The sequence below is a fragment of the Schistocerca americana genome, chromosome 3, assembly GCF_021461395.2.
Source record: "Schistocerca americana isolate TAMUIC-IGC-003095 chromosome 3, iqSchAmer2.1, whole genome shotgun sequence".
NCBI classification, from domain to species: domain Eukaryota; kingdom Metazoa; phylum Arthropoda; class Insecta; order Orthoptera; family Acrididae; genus Schistocerca; species Schistocerca americana.
Window position 1 is genome coordinate 581,396,820 of NC_060121.1, and position 26,921 is coordinate 581,423,740.

Below are 26,921 nucleotides of genomic sequence, written 5' to 3' on the forward strand. Positions count from 1 at the left end.
GGTGAGAAAATCCACTCACAATTAGAAATCACAATGGAAAGAGTAACCGCTTTGGAAACTCATGCAGAAAATGAACTAGATCAGGCAACCCCTGTTTCCTTTTCAGGGACAACTGAATACCAAGCTCTGGCTAAATATAAGAGTAAACAAATCACTATTAATGAACAACATAAACGAGAATTCAACTCAGTTCATTGTAAACTATCCGATATTCAGCAACATTTACAGGACGACAAGTTCTACTCGTAATTTTGTCCCAGAACATCAGGAAAATCCGTTTGCATGTCAGCAACAGCAGCCCCCATTCTTATCTTCACAGGCTCCTTTTGCACAAGATTACCCTGTACAAAGCAGTACCTTCCCAGGTAATTTTCCTTTGCCCCATGATGTTCCTTGTTTTCCAGACCAAGACAATGTAGATTACAAACACATCCTGTCAATCAAGAAATTTGAAACGTTCCGGAATAACCCGAATGATTTACATCCTCTTGATTGGATTCAGCAATTTACATTCGCTTTTCCTCCAAATTGGACAGTGGCTCATCAATTAGAACTTGTCTGCAGTTTCTTGGAGGGTGAACCTGCAACGCAAATGAGATACATTACACGGCAATGTTAGTCTTTCCAGTCATTCCAGGAACAATTTCTCGACGCTTACTGGACTCCCACTTCACAGCGTGTTGTGAAAGATCAGTTGCTAAATATGCCACTTTTTTATAACTCACAATTGGGCACTTTGGCACAATATTTTGAACATATGATTCAACTGATTCAACATTTAACTGAACCTTACAGCCCTTCCGGTCTCATTCAGCTATGTATTTCAATATTTCCTAGATCATTGAGAGTTCCGTTGCTGACAGGGAATTGCACAGAAAATTTGAACACTCTTCGTGATGTTTTACAGCTTCTTCAACTGGATGAAACACACAATACACGATCTAGTCAACACTCTTTCCCAGAAACACAAAAGAATAGAGACAACCGTTTCCTTAATAAATGCAGACAGTTTCCGAATAACAGAACTCAATATGGAAATGCAAGACGCATTCTTCCGCAACTCCAGTATCAGCGGAATATTGTGAATGCCTGCCCGTCCAAGAAACAAAATTGTCATCCCCTACCATCAATGTCGCTCCGCAATGGTCAATATGGCAATACCTCAGGAAATAATAGGCGGTACAGTAACAACTAGAGAAACTGGGAGAATCAGCGGAATAATTCCAACACTTCTTTTGTACAAAGAAACCAAATGTGGCACCAGAACCGCCATCAACCGTATTGAACCAATGATTACTACCAACGACGACAAATCTATGATCGCCCACCCACTCATTATTACAGTCAACGGAATTTCTCAAATCGTAATTATAATTATCCAAGTCATAACCAGAGACAAACCAATGACAGCCAACAGAATTACGGCAATGACAGACGAGTACCATTACATCAACCTGATTCCCGTTTCGACGCCGGACATGATTTCAATGATTCATCCGGTAGAACAGCACAGTTAGTAGTAGTTCGTCCACCAAATCCACGAAACAATGGAGATCAACAGCGTGAGACAGAACACCAACAATAGCAACTAACTGCTCTGCCTACCGCGTGCTCGCTGCAGCGCGAGCGGTGCCATGATTCTTCTGAAAATTTTGCACCACATGTTATCCGTTGAGACGATATACGAGAGGACCTTCTGCTGGAAAAAATCGAACTACAACCAATTGTTCGTCATCCCGTCATTAAGATTTCCATAGGCACATACAAATTCTCGGGTTCTCCCATTCATGTTATTAGTGAAGCCGCTTTTCCAAAATGCGCTGCTGTTTCTTCCATTCCAGCACTTCCGCTTCCGCATACTGAGGACCGTGGTGCCGTTCCTGGCAAAAGTATAGATATTAAACAGCAAAGTTATCTGCAATTTCAAGTCGATACACATTTCTTTATATGCAACTTTCTTAATGTTTCCGCTTCTCACTACAGACGTCATTCTGGGGATTGAATTTTTGATCAAATGTAAAGCAATTTCGATTTTGATGATCATTGGATTCGTATCTCTGATGATACAGTTTGCTTCTGTTTGGACTTTCACATACATTTGTTGCAAGCAGAACAAAACCCTAACAAAATTAAATTTATTCAGTCTCAGCTCCCATCGGACGTAACACTGACATAATAATTGGTTCCTTCCCCACATATTGGCAATGACGATACGACACCAGACATTAGTAACATCATTCAGGATAAAATCAAGGTAGTTGATTCAGCTTCCGTTGAAGAAAAGGAAGATTTGCATGCCATTTTAACTGAGTTTTCCCATGTTTTTGAGACAGCTCCAGGCACAATCAAAGATTTTTTTATATGAATTTCAAGTAAAATCCCATACCCCTTTTGCTGTTCCACCTTATCCGATACCGTTAGTTCACTGTGAGAAAGTCAAACAGGAAATCCAATCTATGTTAGTTCACAATATTATTGAACCTGGTACCAGTCAATACAATTCCCCAATACATGTGGTGCCTAAACGAGATGGTTCAATTCGTCTTGTTTGGGATTCAAGGCAGTTCAATATGATCATCATACCAGAGACGGAAAGGCCACTAACGTCGGATGAAATCACACAACAGTTTCACGGCGTATCAGTATTTTCCTCCTTAGGTCTTCGGTCCAGTTTTCCGAGCAGAATTACACGCCAACTGCCGCAAATACACAGCTTTTCTCTGTTTTCGTAAGTGCTACCAATTTTGCAGACTCGCCTTTTGGTTTACAATCTCATCTGCAGCCTATAGCCGTGGACTAAATACTGTGTTGCCACCTCATCTGAAAGACAGGATTACCACTTACGTGGACGATATTCTCATTGCCGTTTCTTCCTGGCAACAGTATGATAAAATATTGTCTCTTCACTGGTTCTCTAGTTTCGGGGTTACAGTAAATTTAGAAAAATCTCAATTAGGACAAGCTCAAATCAAAATTTTAGGCCATCTTATTTCATCATCCGGAATTGAACTGGACCCTGATAAGCTAAAAGAAATCCATGACATCTAGGTTCCTCACACAAAAAAGCAACTTGGCAGTTTTCTAGGAATGATGATTTTCTTCGCAGGCTGGGCTCGCGAGATAGGCTCTCTAGTTACAAGAATTCTCTTTTTCCGTAGTGTATGTACCAGGAATTCAAAATGTCGTTGTTGATGCTTTGTCACGCACTTTAGACACCGACAATACTGATCCAGCCAACAATTTCAGTTTGTTATACATGCGCCAGGTCGCATTTGAAAACTTTGTTTCCGATGCCTTGTGCAACATTGCGTCAGAACAGGATAAGGACTCCATCTGGAAAGACGTGAAACAACAATGGCGCAGTGCTTATAACACCACTCTGCGGCAGTACTACTTAATACATAACAATATTCTGTTCTTCCGTATCAAATGTGACAGACAATTTGGCGGGTTTGTATCCCAGAAGACCTAATTAACAAACTCATTTGGTACGTTCACCTTAGCTACGCGCAATATAGACCGCGCAAATGTTTTCAGTTGCTCAAACAAACATCTTACTTTTACAACACGGGAAAACGTATTCGCCAAGTCCTCTCAAAATGCAGACGTTGTCAAAAATCAAAACCACCCACTGTATCCTTTGCTGCTCAAACATTCCCCATCATCTGTTGACGTCTTTGTCAGCTAGCGGCGGCTGATTTATTTGGAGCAATTCCCACTACAAATAGAGTTTATGCCTATGTTTTTGTCTGTGTGGCATTAACTTCAAAATTCGTCACTTTCACCCCATTACGTAAAAACCGCTTGCACTGTTTCACGTGCTTTTGCTGGACGTTTTCTGAAATAAGTGGGTCATGTAACGTCAGTAATGTCTGACAATGGGGCGCAGTTCCGTTCGCGCACCTGGCGATGTACTCTTCAGACTCACAAAATTTCCCCCATTTATATCTCCAGATACCGTGCTTCATCGAATCCTGCAGGAAGGTAAATGAAGGAATTGGTGAAATTATTTAAGATCTTTTGTCATGCAAAACACAATGATTGGGACAAATACCTTCACATGTTTCAGGATGTAATAAATTCATTACCAAATACTTCCACGCAGTTGTCTCCACATCTTGTTTTAAAGAATCAACACCCACCTGACAAGATTAAAGAAATCATACATTTCCCGCAGTGTCGCTGCCTAAGGCATAACGGGATTATTGAAATTGCAATACAAAATATTAAGCGAGCTGCTGACCAACGGCTGCGCCAATTGAAGTCACCAAGAGGAATATTTCTTTCGAAATAGGAGACAAATTTCTGGTCCGCTCCCACGGGCTATCCCATAAAGTCCACAATCTATGTCAAAAATTCTTTCTGTTATATAAAGGTCCATATCGATAGTCCATATAGCACATCCTAATTCACTTGAAATCCAAACCTTACGTACAAAAAAGTCACGTGGTGTACATCAAATCACAAACTACAAACATTTGATTGAATAGACAGTACTGTTTCCTTTGGGAACAGTTTGGATTTGACTACTTCGGTTTATTATAGTAATTCCCAGCTACGTATGTCCAGCTATTTTATTTATACTATTTCTCCCTGTCCCGGGCATTATCTGCGGACGTGTAGCGCCTCTGCGGCGGTAGTCTGGAACCCTCATTAGGGCCTGTGTCACACAAATTCCTGTCACAGCTGGCGGTAGGCCACAGTGGGTACAACATGCCCCACTGGCGGGACAGTACTTTTTCACGTCGTTAGGTCTATGCCATACGAATTGCGCTCACAGCAGGCGGTCGACCATCCAGGTGTATTTCCACTCATAGCCTCAACAAGCAATATCAGGGGGACGGAATTCTTTTTCACGTCATTAGGCCTGTCTCGCACGTTTTTCCAGCGTGCAAACATTCAGAATATTTCCCCGTGTAAAATCTCCAAATAACACCACCTGTGTTCTGCTCGGGTATTATGTTAAAGACACGAGTTCGGAAACATCTCTTTCTGGAGACAGGTTAGTAGTGTTACCTCCTTTCTTTCCGGAGTGCTATAGGTTTCTTACTTACTGTTATAACCTGGGATTATTTCAGTATATTGCTGATTAATTACATTACTGTTTTCGGTGAAACTCTTTTCATACTGGCGTTTGAAGCTGACATTACAGTTGAGAATTTCGGTCATCAAATTGATGTTGATACAACCTACATGATATCTTTGCACCTATTATTTCAAAAATGGCTCTGAACACTATGCGACTTAACTTCTGAGGTCATCAGTCGCCTACAACTTAGAACTAATTAAACCTAACTAACCTAAGGACATCACACACATCCATGCCCGAGGCAGGATTCGAACCTGTGACCGTAGCGGTCACTCGGTTCCAGACTGTAGCGCCTAGAACTGCACGGCCACTCGGGCCGCCTCCTATTATTTGTTGGATGATCACCTCTGTTACTTTGCAATGACTACATTCAACTATATGTATATTACATAATGAAATTAACTGTTACAAGATTTTGTTATAACGAAGGCCACTTTGTGTGTTGATGTTAAGCTAGTGGTACCAATTTTCCAGAAGTTTACTTAGTGTTTTCGTGATAAAGGATGTAATATGAGTATTGACAATGAATACAAGAAGATGAGACTAATGATTTTGATGTTTTTAAGATATCTGAAGAACGGGAGTGTTTAAACAAATTTTTAAGAAGATATTTGAAGCTTAAGAGCAGCATGAGATATTGTTAGATTTAAGTTCCTTTTCTTTGAGACTATTGGATCTTGGACACTACAAGTCATGATCAGCAAATACTGTGTGCTGATGTTACGACCATAGCAACATGAAGTGTCAGCGATGTTGTTCTACATTTACCAGAAATGTCGATGGTGAAATCTGACGAGTTTCATAATTAACTTCAATACTACTTAACAACCAATTTTCTCTGCAGCTTTTCAGAACAAGTATCAACTATTTTACGATGTACCAAGTTTCACAGAGTTTACCTTTGTGAGAATACCTTCATTTTATGTTCCCACTTGGGATGGTTTAATAACAGTCTCGTTGCTATGGACAATCAAATATTCATGTAGTATCATGACAGGTACTTTGGTATGCTACGAGCAACACTTCCACAGATGTTTCATGCTATTATCCAGTTCTCTTCACTGCCATAACTTTCATTTCTGACCCTTTCCTTTTATAATAAGCAAATACTCTTCTCTGGAAACTTAACATTTTGTCTCCGATTATATACTGTTTATAAATTTTCAAGTATTTTTCAGATGCCATTTATGAAATAGTATGATGACTTGGGATTACTAGAGACCAATTGGGATTGTTTTCGGACTCATTGTTGAGGATCCACTCAGGACTAACTTCATGATATGCTTCAAGCATTGTTTAATCGTTTTTTCTCTTATACCTACAGAACCACAAGTATCATAATTATTACCTTTTATGATGTCTCTGCGCTATCTTCTATGCTGCGTTTTACTGTTTTCATGTGTTTTTCAAGTAAAGATATAAACATCTGTTACTATCTCATTGTTTATCAGTTGTACTGTCTTTGCCTTATGTGTCTCTACACTTTTATTTTCTGGTAATGTTACCTATTTCAGGATTAAGAATATGTTATGTTCTATGCTTTCAGTTAAAAGTTTTGTTTTGTATTGGCCTTTCTATTGTTACTTTATTATCTGAAGTTGACATTTTACATATTATTACAGTTATATCCTTACTTTCTCTAAGTGTTTATTATTTTTTTGTATATGCTAGCCTGATTATGGATCTTTTAATCTATGTTTTTTCCTTTGTGCTTTGTGACACTAATTATGTAGCCACTTACTGTACATATATTGTTCTATTTATGCACACTTTTGATTTGTCACACTATTATTTTCCAAGACATGATAGTACCTCTCTTTGTCTGAGATCAGCGTTTTGTCCATTCCTAATGCCTGTTCCTTATGTGTGATGGTATTTTCATTCTACACTAATATAATATTACTGTGTTTTTGTTTCCATGACAGTCATATTTTTTGTGTACCATAACTACCATTATTTTCAGCTACAGTAATTAGTATACACTTTATCGTCTGTCTATCGTTTGTTTAAGTAACTTTGTTTCCTCTTTTCCTCACAAATAGTTTCCATTATTGACATTATTTCAACAATTGATAACAGATTATCCTTGTGGTCTACACAAAAAACTAATGGCGTAGAGGGTTGGTTATTCTTTAACTGACACACTATGCGGCATTGGTGCCCATACTCTTGAGTTCTGTAGAACTCATTCTTCCCTTCTGAGTTCTCAGTCTACTCTTCTGTCTGTTCTACATATTTTTCTTATTGTTCTAAGATATCTGTGTAACATTTCTCTGATAGGTAAACAACTTTTTTAATAATTGTACTCAAAAGAAATAAGATTTATACTGTGAAGTTAAAATGCTTATTCAGACTTTATCAAAACTCTTATTTAAGGAGGTTTTGTAAAATTTGATGAGGCATTACATGTCAATACTTAATGTATAGTTAACCCTAATATGACTACTGCAATTGTGCAGGTTATTGTAATCATTAATATTATGTATGACTATGAATCTCTTGTAAATAGAGTCTTAATGACAGTTTCAATATAGCATTGTTACTGAGTATGACATACAAACCTTTATTTTGTAACAAATTTCTGCTGCATGATGTTCTTATTATGGGATACTACCATTAGTAGGAACTGTTTTGTACATATATTCTATAAAACTAATTACTAATATTGCTACAGTGTATGTGACGTTATTATTACCTTCAAGATATATAAAATTTTTGCAGCAAATATCCACTGCATACAGTTATTGCATATAACTTTTAATATTAATTTCTTGCACAATGATAATATCAATGTAACTAAGATTATGTTTCTGTCACTATGACAAACGTATTTTGTAAATGTTTTTAACTGAGCATCAGACTAAGCTGTTGCCTGACCAGACATATGTTCTGCATCTGCGAGAATCTCATGATTGTGTTTAAGAGTCAGAGTGGACTACCACCTGACATAACGAGTAGCCTGAGTCCATGTAAATATAAGTGAAACTCAGACTGAACTGTCACCTGATGTACTAACTGGTCTGAGTCTACCAGAATATGATGAAAGTCAGTGTGAGCTACCTTCTCACATAAAATGGGTTGTATAACTAATAGAATATCATGACTTTAAGTCTACATCAGTGTGAGGTACCATCTGCCATAACGTATGTTCTATGACTCATAGAATATCATAATTGTAATTGAATGTCAGTGTGTGCTGTCGCCTGACTTGACACATATTTTACAATCAGTACTACCATGGCTCAACATATTTTACAATCAGTACTACCATGGCTCAGAATGTTTCATCACCTGAGACCCCTGTTTCTGACATAATATAGATTTTCATTATGGTAACCGAAACAGGATGGGTTATCCCCTTACTTAACAGGTATCCTACATTTACAATAAAGTGGCTCAATGTGTCCCATCACCTGTTGCGAACTCTTCTTCGATCTTATTGTACTACCGATCACTATTAAAGTCAGTGTGTCCTATCATCTGATGTGACATGAATTGTACAATGGAAATTACTTGTGGCTCAGTGTGTTTCTTCACCTGAGGCCCCACCTATTACTGCAGTTTACAATTAGACTCAATGTAAACTGTCACCTAACATGATATGTCTTCTTAGCTTACTATTGCCAATGAAACTCAGTGTGCACTCTATGTCTACTACAAGATAATGATTTTAACTCAAAGTCAATATATGCTGTCACTTGAGGTGACACATGTTTTATATTTAATACTACTATTACTTAAAGTTCCTTACTGCATTATTTCACTGACGTTAAGAGGTCTTTATGAGTCATTTATGCACATTTGTTGTTATATGATTAACTTCAAGCGGATATTTAACTATTTTCTGTATTTTAACTCAAATTCTACGTATCTGTTTGATAAAGTTTGATGTTATTTGAGGTATTTTTCCTCACATTTCTATGTCTCTATTTAGTAACTTTTAATACTATTTGATACACTTTTATTTAGAAGTCAAGTTATATTCTGCATTTTACCTCACATTCTACATTTTTGTATTATAACTTTTGATGTTAGTTGAGACACTTCACCTTAGAAATCTAAATACCTTATGTATTTTACCTCACATTGTTTTCTTCTGTTTTGTAAATTTTGAATGGTATTTGTCACACTTCTCTTAATAATCTAAATGGCTGATATCTTTCACCTAAATTTATGTGTTTCTGTTTCGTACATTTTGATGTTCTTTGATTCACTGTGATTTGAAAATCTAATGATATTATGCATTTTACTTCACATTCTATGTTTCTGTTGCTAAGTTTTGTCGCTGTGTAAAACTCTTTTAATTGGAATACAATGTATGTTCTGTATTGTATCTTACATTCTATTTTTTTACGAACTTCGTAAGGAAATCTGTGCTAACTGCCAGATCGCCCCACAAAATTTTGGTCCAGTGGACTAGGAGGTTATGAAAGGTATGTGCTAAGGTCTGATCAGGGTAGTCGAGAAAATAAACTCGATGGTTGCCAACCCACAAGGTGGAATGAGTATAATATCTTTGAGTAGGAGGATCTTTGATGGTTAAGAATGCCGGACGCACACAGAACAAAGCTAGGGAGTCGCAGCTAGGTGCCTGGGGGAAGCAGACGTGTGGTGACACTTTCAAGGTAGGATTCGCACCATGCAGTTTATCTGCACTGAGCAAACTTTATCATGTAAATGGGAGAAGCTATATAATGATTCAAAATCGATTTTGTTAGATAATGTTCGGAATTAGGATTTGTATGTCCAAGGTTTGACGCAGTAAGTGTTTTTGCAAAATTTTTTGCAAGAGTGATTCGTGCTGCAAAAAAGTTGGAAATGGTAGATTTTGTGCATGATTTAAAATTGTATATATTGAGATCAACATTGTGTTTAAATCTAACAGCCTCAATCATAATCCACATCCTTTGTCAGTATCGAATATAAAATGAGTAGTAAACTAAAGTTACCCACCAATGAATGAACGTAAAGAAAATCAAACCTCCATGCAGTATATATGTGCAGTTCATGGTTTGGAATCGATTTTTGTATAACTAAAGTTGGCAGTGTGAAGTTATTTCAAATAAATAATTTTATACCATTTCAGAACTGGTATTTTCAAGTCAAGACATAATTTGATTAAGTAAACATCAGGGCCAAAAGTATATTTTTCAGTACCATTTTAATGCCATTGTGCAAACGGTATTACTATCTTAAACTTGATTGCTGAGTGAAATACATGTTTCATTACTGGCAAAATGGAGGAGTGCACGAAACGAGTTCGCAGACGCAGTCAGATGCAGGTTTGTTGAATAATTCATTTGGAACTATTTTATCTTTGATACTTTCACTGATTAGAAAGGAAACAAATTTTGTTTAGGTATTTTCACTTTTGAAGATAGTTTTGTCTTTCATACTTTCAAAGTCACATTGAGAATTTAAGCATGGACGCAAATGTTATTATAAGCAAACGGAGTTCTATTTTCGATGATAAGCAAGCCCAATCTGACATCATAGCCCGTAAAAATGATGTCACATCTACATCTACATCACAGTTCGCAAGCCACCTAATGGTGTGTGGCGGAGGGTACTTTCGGTACCACTATCTGATCCCTTCAACCCTGTTCCTCTCACGAATATTGCGTGGAAAGATTGATTGTCGGTAAGCCTCTGTACTGGCTCTAATTTCTGGAATTTTCACCTCTTAGTTAATACCTGAGATGTATGTGGGGGGAAGTAATACGTTGTCTGACTCCTCTTGAAAATTGCTGTCCCGAAATTTCAACAGTAAATCTCTCCGTGGTGCACAACGTCTCTCTTGTAACGTCTGCCAGCGGAGTTTGTCTAGCATCTCCGTACGCTCTCTCGCCAGCTGAATGATCCCGTAATTAAACGCACGGCTCTTCTTTGGTTATTCTCTATCTCCTGTATCAGTCATAGCTGATAGGGATCCAAATAGATGAACAATACTCAAGAACCGGGCGAACAAGCACCTAAAGCCACTTCTTTCGTGAATGAGTTACATTTTCTTAAGATTCTTCTGATGAATCTGAGTCTTGTGTCTGCTTTTCGCACTACCTGTTTTACATGGTCATTCCGCTTAAGGTGGATAGTTACTCCTAGATATTTTACGGCAGATGCTGTCTCCGGCTGCTTGTCATCAATAGTTTAGCTGTACAGTAGTGGATTTCTTTTCTTATGTATGCGCAATATGTTACATTTATTTACGTTCAAGGTCAACTGCCAGAGACTGCAACATTCATCAGTTCCCTGCAGGTCGTTCTCCAAATTCTTACTGTCTTCTGGCGTTGGTACTTTGGTATAAGCAACTGCATCATCTGCTAATAGCCTTAAAGAGCATACGACGCTTTCTACTAGATTGTTTATATATACTATGAATAGCTACGGTTCTATCACTCTTCCCTGTAGTAATCCGGATAATAACTTTACATCTGTCGATTTCATTCCATTAAGAGCGACGTGTTGAATTCTATCTGCAAGAAAGTCTTGAATATCATCGCAGATCTGCTCTGATACTTCGTATGCTCTACTTTCTTTTTTTTTTTTTTCGTTAAGCAGCAGTGCAGGATTGTGTCAAATGCCTTACTGAAATCACGGGTCACGGCATCAGCTTGAGCGCCGTTGTCCACTGCGCTGTGGATCTCATTAAGGAACAGAGAGAGCTGAGTTTCGCAGGATCTCTGTTTGCGGGATCCACGTTGATTTTTATAGAGGACCTGTTCATTTTCTAAGAACGTCAGAATTATTGAGCATTAAACATGTTTTATAATTCTATAACAGATTGACGTCAACGATATAGGTCTATAATTGTGTGGATCTGTCTTACGGCCTTTCTTAAAAACAGGAATGACCTGCGCTTTTTTTCCAGTCGTTAGGTACCTTTCGTTGCTCAAGCGATCTACGATAAATTACTGCTAGAAGGGGAGCAACTTCTTTCGCATAACCTTTATAGAATCCTATAGGCAAATCATCTGGTCCTGAAGCCTTTCCACTATTAAGCGATTCTAGCTGCATTTCAATTCCGCGATCGGTTATCTCAATATCTGCCATTACGATGTTCGAACGAAGACTGAAAGGAGGGACAGTGTTACGATCTTCCGTGGTGAAACAACTTCGGTAGACCGAATTCGGTATTTCGGTGTTCTCTCTGCTATCTTCCGTTTTGGTGCCGGTGTGGACGCTGAGAGAATTAATAGACGCTTTTGACCCACTTACTGGTTTTACATACGACCAATATCACTTAGGGGTTTTACTCAGTACGGTTGACAACGTCTTACTTTCGAAATCATTGAGTGCTTCTCTCATTGCTCTCCTTACGCTCATTTTGGCTTCGTTTACCTTTTGGTTGTCAGCTAGGCTTTTACTTCTCTCTAATCTGAGATGAAGTGCTCTTTGTTTACGTAGCGTTTTTCTAACACGGCTATTAAACCACGGTGGATATTTCCCATCCCTTAAAACCTTACTCGGAACATACTTGTCTTGGGCGTATTTAACGATGCCTTTGAATTTTTTCGATTTGATTTCCACAACTTCGTCCTCATTACCGAATGTCTTATGCTGACTGCTGAGATATTCTGAAATTAGTATCCTGTCACCCTTGCTCAGCAAATATATCTTCCTACCCTTATTAACCCTTAGTTGGTAACATCTGTCTCTTAGACGGATATAAAAGGTCTCAATGTATTGTTGACATCTGTGCATTATTACTTGGTTCTCATATTTCAGCTATGCTTCATTCGTGAGTTGAACTTGATACTGTGTGGACGTCATTGTTTCATTTCCACGATAGTACTGTTTTACTCTTGCACAAACATGTCACATCGTCTCACTGGCGGAGGTTACTGTAGAGGCAAGATTTTTACTCCGTCTGAAAGACGGATATTACTTTAAGTAAGTAGTTTTTTTCGTGTCATACTCCTTACTTTTCAAATACCTCATTACTTGTAGATGGCTAATAGTGGAGGGATGCCTTGTGTGGCACAAAGAAGCAAAGGAACGGTGCAGATGGCTTTAGAGCAGTTAGAAAAAAGCGATGATGGTTATCATTCAAACGGTTGTTATGTACCTGAGGAAGATCATGTATCAGATTCAGACCACGACAGTGATTCTGAAATAGATGGGAATAATATTCTCTGGACATCCGAGAATAAACAAGATGGTGTTAACTCTCTTCAGATTAAGAGAAATGGTAACACCGAAAATACATCTTTCGTGGAGATGGGCGTATTCCAATACTGAATTTTGCGTAAATACTTTTCAAAGCAACGCCTAAGACATTCTCCTTTGGTGTTAAAGGGTTCGGAATTATACACCTCCTTTCTGAATCTCTGCTGGATACCAGAGATCGAAAATTTATTCAGAAAGTGTCTCTTGAAATCGGCACATGTGTGGCATTTATCTATGATGTATGTACACCAGATTGACCCTTCTCCTTGGACATATTCTAACGTGAACTGAATCGTTTGTTTTTCATTCCAAGTCTCAGGAAAATCACCCGAGAACGACTTAAGAAAAACCATGGGGTGAATGTTCCGCTTTTCCGGTATGAACGGCTGGAAAACTCGATGTTTTAAAACACTTTCATTCATCATTAATTCGACTAACGACAACTGATCATTGTGACCACGTGATGTTACAATTTTGTCACATGTACTATTTGCTGATCGGGATTGTTGGATCTGATACTCTGGATAATACCGATAATCTGGGTCAGGTGGTAAGGAATGCGGATAGTCGCTTTGATTATCGGTCTGCAATTTTTTTTATTGTCTCTTTCACTGATCAATATCGTTAGTTAATTGTTGCATCCACTCAGGAAGATCATGACTAAGGGCTCTCCTAATTTCTCGAAGTTCACTAGACAGAGTGTCACCGGATGATCCAGGAGCGATTAAAATCTCCATCGTGGCAGATTTAACTTCGTCTTTAAGTACATATTGTACTTTGTTCTCTATGTAGTGTTCTTTTAAATAGATCCATTCCTCAAATTCTCTATTAATTGTGGAACGTATACCTGCAGTGACTTCATTTATCTTTTTGCTAGTAAGGACATCTGACAAACTTTGGGCAATATTTTCAACTCGTTCCCCTACATTATTTACGCCTTCTGTCAGTTGGTTTACTTTCCTTAACACTTCACTTCAATGTTTCAAGGAGTCTTCCGCCGTAGATCTACATACTTCAATCTGTGCTCGCCAAGTCTGAAAACTTCTCACTAACGTTGGTATCAGAGATTTCAACCATAAAAAGGGCACTGTTTATTCTAGCATTTACATTTGCGCAAAGTTCGTTCGCGTACTCAGTGGCAATAGCTTTTATTTTTTTTCCATTTTCTATAATTTGCATTTTTCATTTGGCTTTGTATGTCACAGATAACAGAGTATATTACCCATACGCACTTGAGTATACTGATTCAAGACTGTTCAATTTACTGCCAATTGTATTATTTTGTTCTTGCAACCTGGCATCCACGTCACTTATCTGGGTTTGCAAATAACTCAGCGACTGTCATTGTATTTACGATGTATGTGAGAGTCTAATCTTTGTTCTATCTCACCAGTTTCAAGATATGTCATGTTCGCGGTAACATTATTTATCTCGCTTCCGCGGGTATGTTTTAAGGTACCGATTTTGGTTTCATGATTGTCACTTTTACTTGCTAGATTACCCATGTGAGTTTCAAGATTGTCACTATTACTTGACAGATTACCTATTTGAGTTCCGAAATCACAAGACAGGGTATCAATTTTTGTTTTGAGAGTAGTTTTCATATTGGTGAACATTTGCATTACATCGGATACCGTGTATTCTCGCGACTGTTACGCGGACTGTTACGCTGGTACATCGCGCATCATTTCGTCATCAGGTGATCCTTCAGCTCGGGATTCGGGTCTATTAACACCCGTTCGCGACCGAAGCTGCCTCTGATTTTTATCAGCCATCTTAGGTTCAGCGGAATTACAACGATACGGACCAAAGAAGACATTTTTGAATTACGATAGTCACTTATTAGGCGCACCAGTGCTTTCGCGTCCGGATTTTAGATGTTGACCTCACGTATTTAACAGTGGAAATACCGACAGGCAAAAATGCCAGTATGGAAACCGGATGAATAAAATAAATGAAGATTACTTAAACAGCTGTGAAATTGACACGGATAGCATCCATTTTGCCTTCCTAAAGATAACAACAATGACAAACTCGACAGTACAATTTCTAACCATTGAAGCGAAATAATCATAGAAATGCTTTTCTAATTACAAACGAAGCGAGTTTTTTGGAATAGGATTGCGATAGAAGTAGAACTGAAGCGTAGAGAGCGAGCTCCCGGTGGCCGAGTCAATACTCGATATGCAAGACTTCACACGTATTTGGAAGTCGTACTCACATCCGCTGTCTTCCGCACTGCTATTGCCTTCAGACGTGGACTTAAACTGCGTTTTCCGTAAATACGTGTTTTTTGTTGTTTTTTTTTTCGCATGTGCTACCAAATCTCCACCAGATGGTTGCATGAAACAGAAAAGGAAAGCAGATTAATTTTCATTCATGTCCCTATTCGGGCTCATATCTAGTGTAATATAAATATATATATACCTGTATCTCTATATATTTATTTTTTAATGAATATATTTTTATAAGTGGTATATGATGTGATACGACGATAGCAATTATACCAGTCTTGCACTCACGGTAATTTCATTACCGATTTTGGTGCAGGTTGGAGAGAGAGAGAGAGAGAGCAGATTTTGTGAACTGCGCTGCGTCGGTTCTCGATTGTGTCCAGGAGGAATAGTGTTTGATTACGCGAAGGTGGTTTGAATCGGACATCTTACCTGGATTGCCTTCCGCAATCTGATTTTTCAAAACAAATGCATAAGGGACCTAACTGAATATTGAAAGGAAAACGGAGGAAGAAACGTGGTTTATGGTAATGGTTAACAAATCTGTTATGAAATATATTAGTAGCCTCCCGAAAACAACCAAGATAGCGCTGTAAAGAGCTTCCCTGTAACATAGTTTACATACAACGGAAAAACACTGAGGTTACTCAAAGAAAAGAATTAAAAAGGGGAGTTCATTATAACACATCAATATATTGTGAAATAATCCACACCACTAAGCATGAACAAAATAACCATGGAATACAAAACTTACATTTTGCACTTCTTACGTACATTCCTTTCTTGTATGTCCAACATTTTCTCAAAATTAATTCTCCTTGCGTGCGCGTGAATATTTCATAGCGTCGCACTGTTTATCGAAGCGTTCGTTCGAAAATTCACATTACTGGTACACAACATTATATAAAACTTGTAGCGATGCTACACGGCACGTCTTTACACGTCAGTATCGAAACAGTAAAAGTTAACCGAGTCTCTAGAGCTATTCATAAAAAAAGACAATATTTTTATGATTCATATGTTTCGTATCTTATTAGGATCGAGCGCTGCGGCAATTATTTGCATATCTGCGCTTGGCGGGTCATAGTGTTTATTTGAAGCAGTTAATGATAGACACGCGTCTTTGTGTAGACGCACATTACAAAGATATTTCTTTTGCTGACATTTGCGCTGTGATGCGTAACATTTTACCAACTACAGTTCGATGGTTGTCCTCCTCTTTTATGACAAATATTTTATATACAGAGAATCCGAAACCCAATAATATTACAACATCCGGAACAGTAACATGATTCCCTGGTTCTGGCACCAGTTTTTATGGCATAACACCCCCAGTCTATACCTGGCAAGTTGAAGTCATTCCCTAGCACAACGGCATGGTCAGGAAAATTACTAATATTATTCTGCAAGCACTATTTAAAGCGCTGTATAACTACTGATCCTGGCCCAGGTGGTTTGGATAAGCATCCGATCACCATTTTTGACCGTTCTTTGATACTCAATTTCACCCAGATTAATTCACAATCAGAATCCTTGATAACCTCGTGTGGAGCGTCGGGTAAAATTATTTGTTTATCATGATCGTTGTATAGTACGCTGTCTTTCTCATGCGAGCCTGGCAGCTATTTTTGTGGTTAGCGAGAAAGCAATGGAGAACATACTGACCTTAGTTTCCAGTCTGCACGGTCACATTCTGGTGCTGCCTTCTGATCTGCGAGGACCAAGACTCTCTGAGATCGCCCTGGCTAATTTAACAGGCAAATCGTGTTTGCTCCGAAGGGAGAGGTCCTCTAAACTAAAATAAGCCCAATGTGCACGCCACACTTATTCCGCTACCCTAGTAGCCGCTTCCTGGGGAACCCGGCAATTCTACGTCTGATAGCAGAGGTCGAGAAATTCGCATCCGATACCGTCGCAGAGCCGTCTGGGCCTCTTCCATCAACCCTGCGTACGGTGCTACAAATAGACAGCTTAGCATACACCCCGAGTGCATTGCCAGTTGTCTACACCAAATCAGCCAGCCGCCGAAAGGAGCCGAGCCCCAGAACCCCTGCGGCAGGCGTCCTTCGTGCCGACATGTACTACTACATGCAGCCGGTTCCTTCCAATGCGTTCGATAGCCGCCGGCATGTCCTCCTCCACATTACGGATGAGACCTTCCGGAAAACATACCCACTGCACACTGGAATTCTTTTTCGCCTTGCCTGCTATCTTCCTGAGGGGCTCCTTCACCCGCTTAACATTGGAGCTCCCAATGACTAGCATACCCACCCTCTGTACTTCTATGGGCTGGGCAGGAAATTAACCGCTGACCCAACAGAAAAGGCATCCCGTGATGGCTCAGAGTTATCGTCAACACTGGGAAGCACATCATACCCGTTGCTAAAACATAAGGAGCCAGCCGCATGGCCTGCTCCCTCTTTCGCCTTCCGCCCAGTGACATGCGAACCCACCACTGTCTGCCACCCACTCTGGAGTGAGGATGGACCGATCAGGTGTTCCGTATCAGAAGCCGTAGTGACGTCCAGACCACCAGGGGATTCTAGTGACACTAAAGGTGCCGCAGGTCTCGTCACTAGCGCCCCGACGTCACCGCAACGTCTAGCATTAGCTAGAAGCTTGTCGACGGCAGCCAACGCAGCTTCCAGCTGTTTACCGACAACAGCCAACTCTCGTTGTGTCCGCTCACAAGCACAGTCCCTAGCCATATCTTACTGTGTATAAAATAGATATCAGGTCTCAAATGGCGCTACTGAGTTTGATATTACACTAAAGGAGAATAAAGTAACACGAAATGTTGGTGTGCAGATTTCTCACTGAACTCTGAGACGGCAAACTGTCAAACTGAAATAAATTTCCCTACATGGAAAATTTACACTAGGAAACGGCCCTACACGAGGATATTCACAAGACTTACGCAAAAACAAAAACCACGATTAATTTTTTAACCACTAGTCTACACGGTAAAATACACACATACAGTTCTCTTCTATGGAGATGCACGTGCACAGAAACAAAGATTAAATTAATTTGCAGTTTATCACACAAGTGCTGCTGCTGGTCTGCTGCGCGTCCTCTCGGCTCGAATTTATTTCAACAGCCCACTTCTAATTCTAACGAACAGCATGTTCACTCTGGCTGCGTTAGAGAACTACAACTGACAGTAGCTTTCATAAATAAAAGAAATTGTCTTCTGGTACATTTGACCTTACACTGTTAAGCAACGTTTCTGATGTTTCATATAAAATTTGTGAAACGGCTCATTGTAATACTTTCAGCATCAGTACAGAACAGAATAAACCACGAAAACAACGTCGTAGGAAGGATATTCAGAAGACCGGTATATATGCAGCCGTCATTTTGTGTGAACAGGATTTTATTATCTACGATGAATGAGTTCTATCTAACGAGACAGCCTGTCAGCACAATGCCAAAAACAGTTCCTAATTATTTTCGCAACAGTCTACGCAAAGGTAAGAGAACATTTTATATTCACTTCACCGTTTATTTAATACAAGTAAACACACACATTCCGATTTACCGACCACGCACAGTTATCCTACACAAATTGCAAACAGCTGTAATAACACTACGATTTCTCGAATGTTATTAGTCAAGGTGAAGGGCAGCGTACTGAAACCATAGAGGTCACGAGAAAACAAAATATGATAGCTGCAGCAGCGAAGTTCCATGCCGTCCTTGAAACCAGCAGCGGCGCGGTCAAGAATACCTTCGGTTCTCACAGCGGTACGCCACAGCTTACTACAAAGCGATGTAGCGCTGCACCGACCAAAACAAAACTCTGCTCCGCGTATTTCAGGCCCACTCAAGTGAAAGCTACTTCGTTGTATTCGCGAAGCCAATCTGATTTAACAGCAGTGCACACATACTATGAAATTAGTCGCCAAATCATCAGCAACAAATCAGTTCACAATAAAATATCCAGAGCTGAATATCACCAGTGCCAAACTATCAAGCACATTTATTTGAAAACATCGATTTCCAGAACTAAGCACATTACACATTCATCTGAAAAATATTATGCCAAGCCAAACACAGCTGGATCACAAATACTGCCCTGCATAAGTACTACATAGCAGGTTATGCCATCACATAAATAACTTTTTACATCATTTTTCTTTCCCGGACTGCGAGGTAACACACGATTTTGACACTGATACAATAACTTTGTCTTTTTTTTAAAATCCTTTTTTAGTTATGCAATACCTGAAAATGTACTGACTTTCGATTTCCATCGAATAGCAATAATGAGAAATTACTGAAATAACAATAAGGTAAGTTTTAGCGCCATGAGTACGGTTGGGATAATGAAGGAAATTATACGCATGGTTATTTCAACAGCAAGAATATCAGAAGAAAATTTTACGGGATTTGTTCTACGAAATTTCTATTTACGCTACAGATATGCACCAATCTTGTATTCGGAAGACATCACGCTACTGCTATTAGTATAAAATACTTTGTATAAATCTTTTTTTCCTATTCTCCAGGAACTCTGATAACTATCAAACTTTTTACAGATGTGCGTATTTATATTGACAGCATTTATCTATGCTTATTCCGATTTACATATGAGTGTACATAATAATATGACGCAACACAGATCTTTTCACCTAATTGATTTCCAATGCTTATACAAATTCTATTGGTACCTTGTTTTCACGTTTCCTTGATTGTTTACCTTTCATCAGGTGGCTATCTGCCTGGTAGGGAGAATATTACAGGTCGGTTCTCTTACCTTAAACTAAGATCATGCACATTTTTCTGATTTCATATGCATGTAGATGAAAACATCAACTGAAAGACACAACATATGTTTTGACATGTGTCAAGCGGATCACATCCCTTGGGAGGTCTGACCGCTGGAAACTGTAAATCAAGCATTTTTATATGATAAGAATATGTGTCCTTTTTGTATATAGCCTCTATGTATCTAATGTTCACTTACTTCTGTCTTTACTGCTACCATGTAATGTACTATTTTTTATGATAGTATGCTGAAACTTGTGCTATTGTCTGATGATTTATTGATACATTTTTTATTATGTTAGTCACCTTTTGTATTTTGTAATGTTCCCATGTTTCATTTATGCTTAGTCTTACGCTCTAATTTGCTATATCTCTTGTACTCGATGATGTCACTACTTTAATAGCTTTCACCTATGTAGATTTAAGAACTCAATGTATCCTGTAACACATGCCCATAACACATACTCATCCATTTTGTATACTTTGCACAACCAGTGTACTGAAGTCCCATTGTATTCAAACGAGACATGATGCTCATCAAGAAAAGCACATATAAATGCAGGAAATGCAGTACATAGAAAGCATGACATAAGCAACATACCTGGAAATAAACACCATTGACACTTCTCACACACTGTTTCCTGGTAACACATTTATAAACGTTTTCCTCTTAGTGTACTAGGTAAGCTAGGCAGATTGCCTATTAAGATTTAGGATTAAGGATATCTTTTTGTATTTTGTGTTGGACATAAGAGTGTTATTAGAATATTTAATGAGTGTTTATTTCCCGAGATGCACCAATTTTTTGGAATAATGATGGAATGCTGATGTTCAGTAAGTGCTTGTGCCACAATTCCTTATCAGATTGGTTACGATACTGCCTTCTTATGTTAGCATGCATGACTGCCTTTTTTTTGTTTCCAGGTTAATAATCACATTTACAGGTTCCACTACTTCTGCAGTTCACCCTCATATTAGCATTTTTTTCTCTTGATTTCATGTAAAATGTTACATTTATCTAGTCACTAAGGTGTATTGGTTTTCTTACTTCTATCTTTATGCTTGTGTATACTATAACCACATTTTTTCTTTCCTTTGGACATAGCAGTTCTTGACTCAAGATGAATGACGATTGACTGTTAATCATTTTATTTACTGATAAAGTGCACTGTTCTTATCAAACAGTCCCAAATCCTTCCCTGAAGATATGCGCATTGTTGGAGGTATAGGCCATTTAATAGATCGTTTCATGAAGCCCCAAGGGTGGTAGACAACCTGTGACTGTGTAGTCTTTATGATTATATTTCGCTAATATGTATTCATACATGCCATACAAAGCCACAGTTTTAAATAATATTGCTATTTATTCACAATTTTTCCTGTAGAAAGCCATGCCAAGTTAGCTTTGACACTTATGCAATGTAAAAATAGGCCACCTTGAGCCATAAAGATGTTTTCTGTCACATTAGTAATTAATATCATCATTTATTTGATGTAAAACCAGGTCAGCCTCAAAGAATAGTTTTGTCTCTTTTTAGTTATTTAGGTCAGCAATTATTTCTTTGTCAAACTTGGCCACTTTCGCCCACAAATATGATGTCTGTAACATTTCATAGCTACTAAAATCAGCATTTGTGTAAGTAGGAAAGCAACTTGGTGCCTCTCAGTGACATTTTCTATTCAACTGTTTTAGATATTGAGATTTGATTGTATTTCATGTACTAGGCCACTTGGAGCCCCATTTATTTTCTAGTTATTTAAGACCAGTATTTATGTTTGTTGGAAGGCAACTTGTAACCTCTGATTGATATTCTCCCTTCAGTTGTTTCAATTATTAAGATGTGCATGTATTAAAAGTAGAAGGAAACTTGGAGCCATTCAACTCTTGATCTTACTGTCTCAAGTAATTATGTCACAGCATTGCATAAATAAGGCCACTGAGAGCCAAATTCTAATTTTAATGACATATTATGAGGAATTTGTGTAAGCATTTATGTCAGAGGGCCATTAAGGGGCAGGAACTTTAAAGTTACACAACAATTATAACTATAATGGCCACGTGTAATCATCTATAACCTTCTATTAATATGTATACTTTATATAATGGCCACATTCAGCATTACCATGAGTATTTTTTTTACCTTCTTAAATATATTTTCGGTATGTTTATTATGCTAAATGAGATTGTAGCTGTCTCACTATTTCTCTAATATCTAACCACTGCTATAAGCATTATGATAGGCAGGTCATTACGAAGAATTACCCATTACCAATAATATTGTCTAGCCCTGTTTAATTCTTTATGTCTTGCTTACTTAGCATGTATGCTAGTATTGATATACTCAGATGATGCCACATTTCTTGAGAATTAGTATACTTACAGGCAGACATCTGCCACACTCCTCATTATATTGCTTAGAATAGATGTGTCATAATATACAGCACTATGGCTTACTCCCATTCATGGTTTTATTAGGATATTGTGTCTTTACTGTACATTGGTCCTACATTTATTAGAAGTTGTCATGTTCCAACAGTCAGTTATGCTTATTTAGAACTTCCGTAGACATATTCCTACATTTATTAGGATAGGTTCCACTACCTTCCCTGTCTTACTCCTTCCCACCTTCCATCAACCAATTTCATCCCTCTACTCACGGTATTGGAGCTATTGGATATCAGCTTTCATATTTCAGTGTGGTTCTGCACAATATCGATCAATGAAGAATCTTCAGTTACAAATGAAGTGATGATGATAATCATCAGAATACTTGATGTACTGAGAACAACCAGCTTTGGGTGTTGGTATGGTCCCAGGTATTAACTGTACCTTTGTACTGGAATGAAATGCTGGAGCAACCTACTACAGCTGATGATCACGTGTGAGACTGCAAAGAATTGGACTTTAAAATGCAGCCATGTTATAAGCTTCAGCCATGCAACCACCTTTCCTTAACCATTTTCCCATTATTTTCTTTATGACTAGGGGTATCCTTTACTCTTAGTTTCACTAATGTTACTCATCTTCTAGCAACATGATGTTAGAACATTTTGTTCATGATATGACCAGACTTTACATTTACTACTTATTCAGCAGATCACCAGTGTACTCAAGAGCTTAATGATTTGTACTGTATTTAGGATTATATTCTAATGATTATGTAAAACCTTCCATTCATATTGTAAATTGTGATGTACCAAAAATTTACCCTCCATTTTGTGTCCATTGCACATCCAAACCATATGGCAAATTTAACAACCCTGCTAGAGGGTTATGTGGGGGGTCGACTTGTACATGGAGCCCAATTTCGTAAACTATTTAATGAAAAATGACATGAAATGGTTATCACGTGTAGAAGAGATTGTATCTCCCATCAGATTTAATGTATAGGTTCATTTGGTATGAGCAATTTGTAGTATTTGGTGTGTTTTGTAATCCTGACACAGACAAGCTAACTTTTGGAATATATATTGCCAAACGATGTCAGACATTTTGTGATGCAACAATCCAAGTATTGTTAACTACGTCAATTAGTGAGAATTGTACAACAGTTGAGAATTTCACTGATTTTGAAGTTAATGTAAAATTTTTCATATTACATTTTGTGAGGGAGATAATTTATTTTGAACACAATTTTCGGACTGAAGAAGTCGGTGTTAGCATATCCGGTTATCAATACCTCATCCTCTACCATGTCATGTGACATTCTTTGTATGAAGCTATTTTATGGCCAGCACTGAATTTCGCTGACCCAAGATAGAATATTTTGTATTGAAAGATATGTGCTAGGGTCTGATCAGGGTAGATTCAGAAAATAAAGACGATAATTGCCAACTGCAAGGTGGAACGAATATAATATCTTCGATGGTTAAGAGAGCCGGGCACGTGCAGTAAAAAACTCGGTCATCACAGTGAGATGCCCGGAGGAAGCAGACATGTGGTGACAGCTTTAAGGTAGGATTCGTGCTACGCAGTTTTCAGATTGTACGCTGAGCAAACCTTAACACGTTAATGGGAGAAGCTATAAAGTGATTTAAAAATGGTTTTTGTTAGGTAATGTTCAGAGTTAGGATTTCTATGTCCAAGTTTTGATGCAGTAAGCGTTTCGTAAAATGTTTTGTAAGAGTGATTCGTGCTACAAAAATGTTGGAAATGGTAGTTTTTGTATATGACTTAAATTTTTAACTATATATATATATATATATATATATATATATATATATATATATATATATATATATATACTGAGATCAACATTGTGTTTACATCTAACAACCTCAATTATAATCCTCATCCTTTTGCTTGTATTGAATATGAAAGTGAGTAGTAAAGTAAATTTACACACCGAATGAAAGAACGTAAAGAAAATTAGGCCTCTATGCAATATGTATGTGCAGTTAATGGTTTGAAATCTATTTTTGGCGCATTTGTAGCAGACTGCTGCGTCTCGCATAGCGCGCTTAAATAGGTTCCCTACGTCACGGCAAGTGTAGCATTTTTGTACTGTTATGAAGTTTTTGATTCTAAGTACTTCGATATCGATGTATACCCGCTCTTTTTGCATAAGGACATATCATATTCGAAGGCTAACTACAATAATGTTGTTCGCCGTGTGCGTGTTTTTCGGTTCTGCTCTGAACTTAAGTTTCACTTCTTCGTCGAACATTTCCCTGTTGACGTTCTCACTTTTGTTAGTTTTGGACAGTTGCTTCATGAAATCCTTGTCCTAAATGGACCTGGGGATGTTGTATCGGGCCACTAGTGGTCTGTTATTTAGGACCTCTCTGCATCTGATATCCTTTAGTTCCGATGTATTCTCTGTGATCTTCATGGAATCCGTCTTCGTCTCGTTTTCGATAATCACTGTGTTTGTAGTTGATCTAATCCCCTTTATTTTGATTTTATCCTTACATGGATTAATCGTTTTAGTCAATGTTACTCATACTGCCCTTATGCCCTGATTCTTTGTTGGCTTAAAAAACAGACAACTATTTTGCCTTTACTTTCTTTACTTTACTATAGATTTCATTTTTCGGTTTCTAACACTGGCAGTAGAAACTACAACAGCATACGTTGGGACATCTGGCATTTCTATTTGGAGTTTGTAATTGCCTTAACTTGAGTTTGTAATTCTCTTCCTTGAGTGCCTAGATTTCCGTTTCTAGATTCGCAGTTTTGAATGATGCATCAGGAGCATCGGCGACCGCAAGTTCCTTCCTTAGTCTTTCACTTTCGCTCTTAATTCCTCTTTGTTACCAGCGAGTTTGGCCTGACCAATAGCAAGTGACCAATTTTTCGTCTAACACGTGCTGCGATTGATGAGGATATCCTTTTTGTTTTAATTCACCTTGGAAGTCTGAGAGAATATCATCAATAGTTTCTACCAGTTTTCTCTCCATACTTGATCGTCGCGGCATAGCCTCCACCATCTAACTAAAAGCTCCTGTATGTAGGTTGTTCCCGCCATCTGACGTGTGTGATAGGCTGATACCCGGGGATCGGATCGCGCCAGCACTATTTGCAGTGGTTGGCGCCAGCTTAAAGCAAGTTACTTGCTCCAGTGGCTGCGTATTAACGCGGACGTGGAGCTAAATTTATGGAGAGTCTAATGTTTGTGTCCCTAGTACCTCAACGTGTGACGTAAAGACAGCTCACACCATACATAAATAGCTGAGCAACTGCCACATTATGGCACATGCTTCTGTAGTCCATAAACACAGTCTTTAAACAATCGCTAACTGGATGAGAATAGCTGCACGCAGCTTTCTGTGGGCTACGCCTCAACGTAGCGCTATAACGGCGTCTGTCAGGAACGGCTGGGCAGTTGAGGGTCGGGAACGACTGACGCTGCGCTGAAGTCGGCGTGCGGTGTTACTCCATCAGGTTCACCTGACGATGCGCGACGTGTGACGTAGCGCAAGCCGGCTCGCGCCAAGCACCGCTGGAGGACGATGATCCCTCCTCGCTGGCGTCACCGATCGAAATTCAAAATTTTTTAACACTCGGAGTGTCTCAATCGCACGCGATTTCTCTTTCAAAAATCGCGCACCACGATAAATGTCACTTCCGGTATTTGTGAGAACAAACACCAGTTGTTGAAGTCCACTTCTACCATGTAAAAACTATGTTCCAACACGGAGCCGACATCAAGCCACAACGGAGCCGATAGCCGTCTTGGATGCTACTGTAAACGGGGTGGTGAATGGCAGGCACGGAATCAGCAAAGGCTGCCCGCAAGAATCAATCTGTGGCCCCGTCTTTTGGGATATTGCCTTTGAACCCCTCCTGCATCACATGGATGGGTATAACAGTGCGAAAGGGGCGGTAGCACACGCAGACGACTTCCTGGTGGTAGTATCTGTGGACTCAAGAGCGCTACTGGAACGCTGGTCAACACAGTTACTCACAAGCATCAGCCAGTGGTGTAAACATAATAAAGTGCCGACGGCTCTACTAAAAACAGTTTTATACTACTCAAAGGAGCATTACAGAGTAATCTAACCATAAAATTTCACGGAGTTAGTATACGCAGACAACGGGAAACACGATATCTTGGTGTGCAACTCGACGAACTACTGTCGTTTGTCGAACACATCAGAACAACGACTGACAGGGCTACCAAGATCATGCACAAGCTGGTCAGAATAAACAAAACACACTT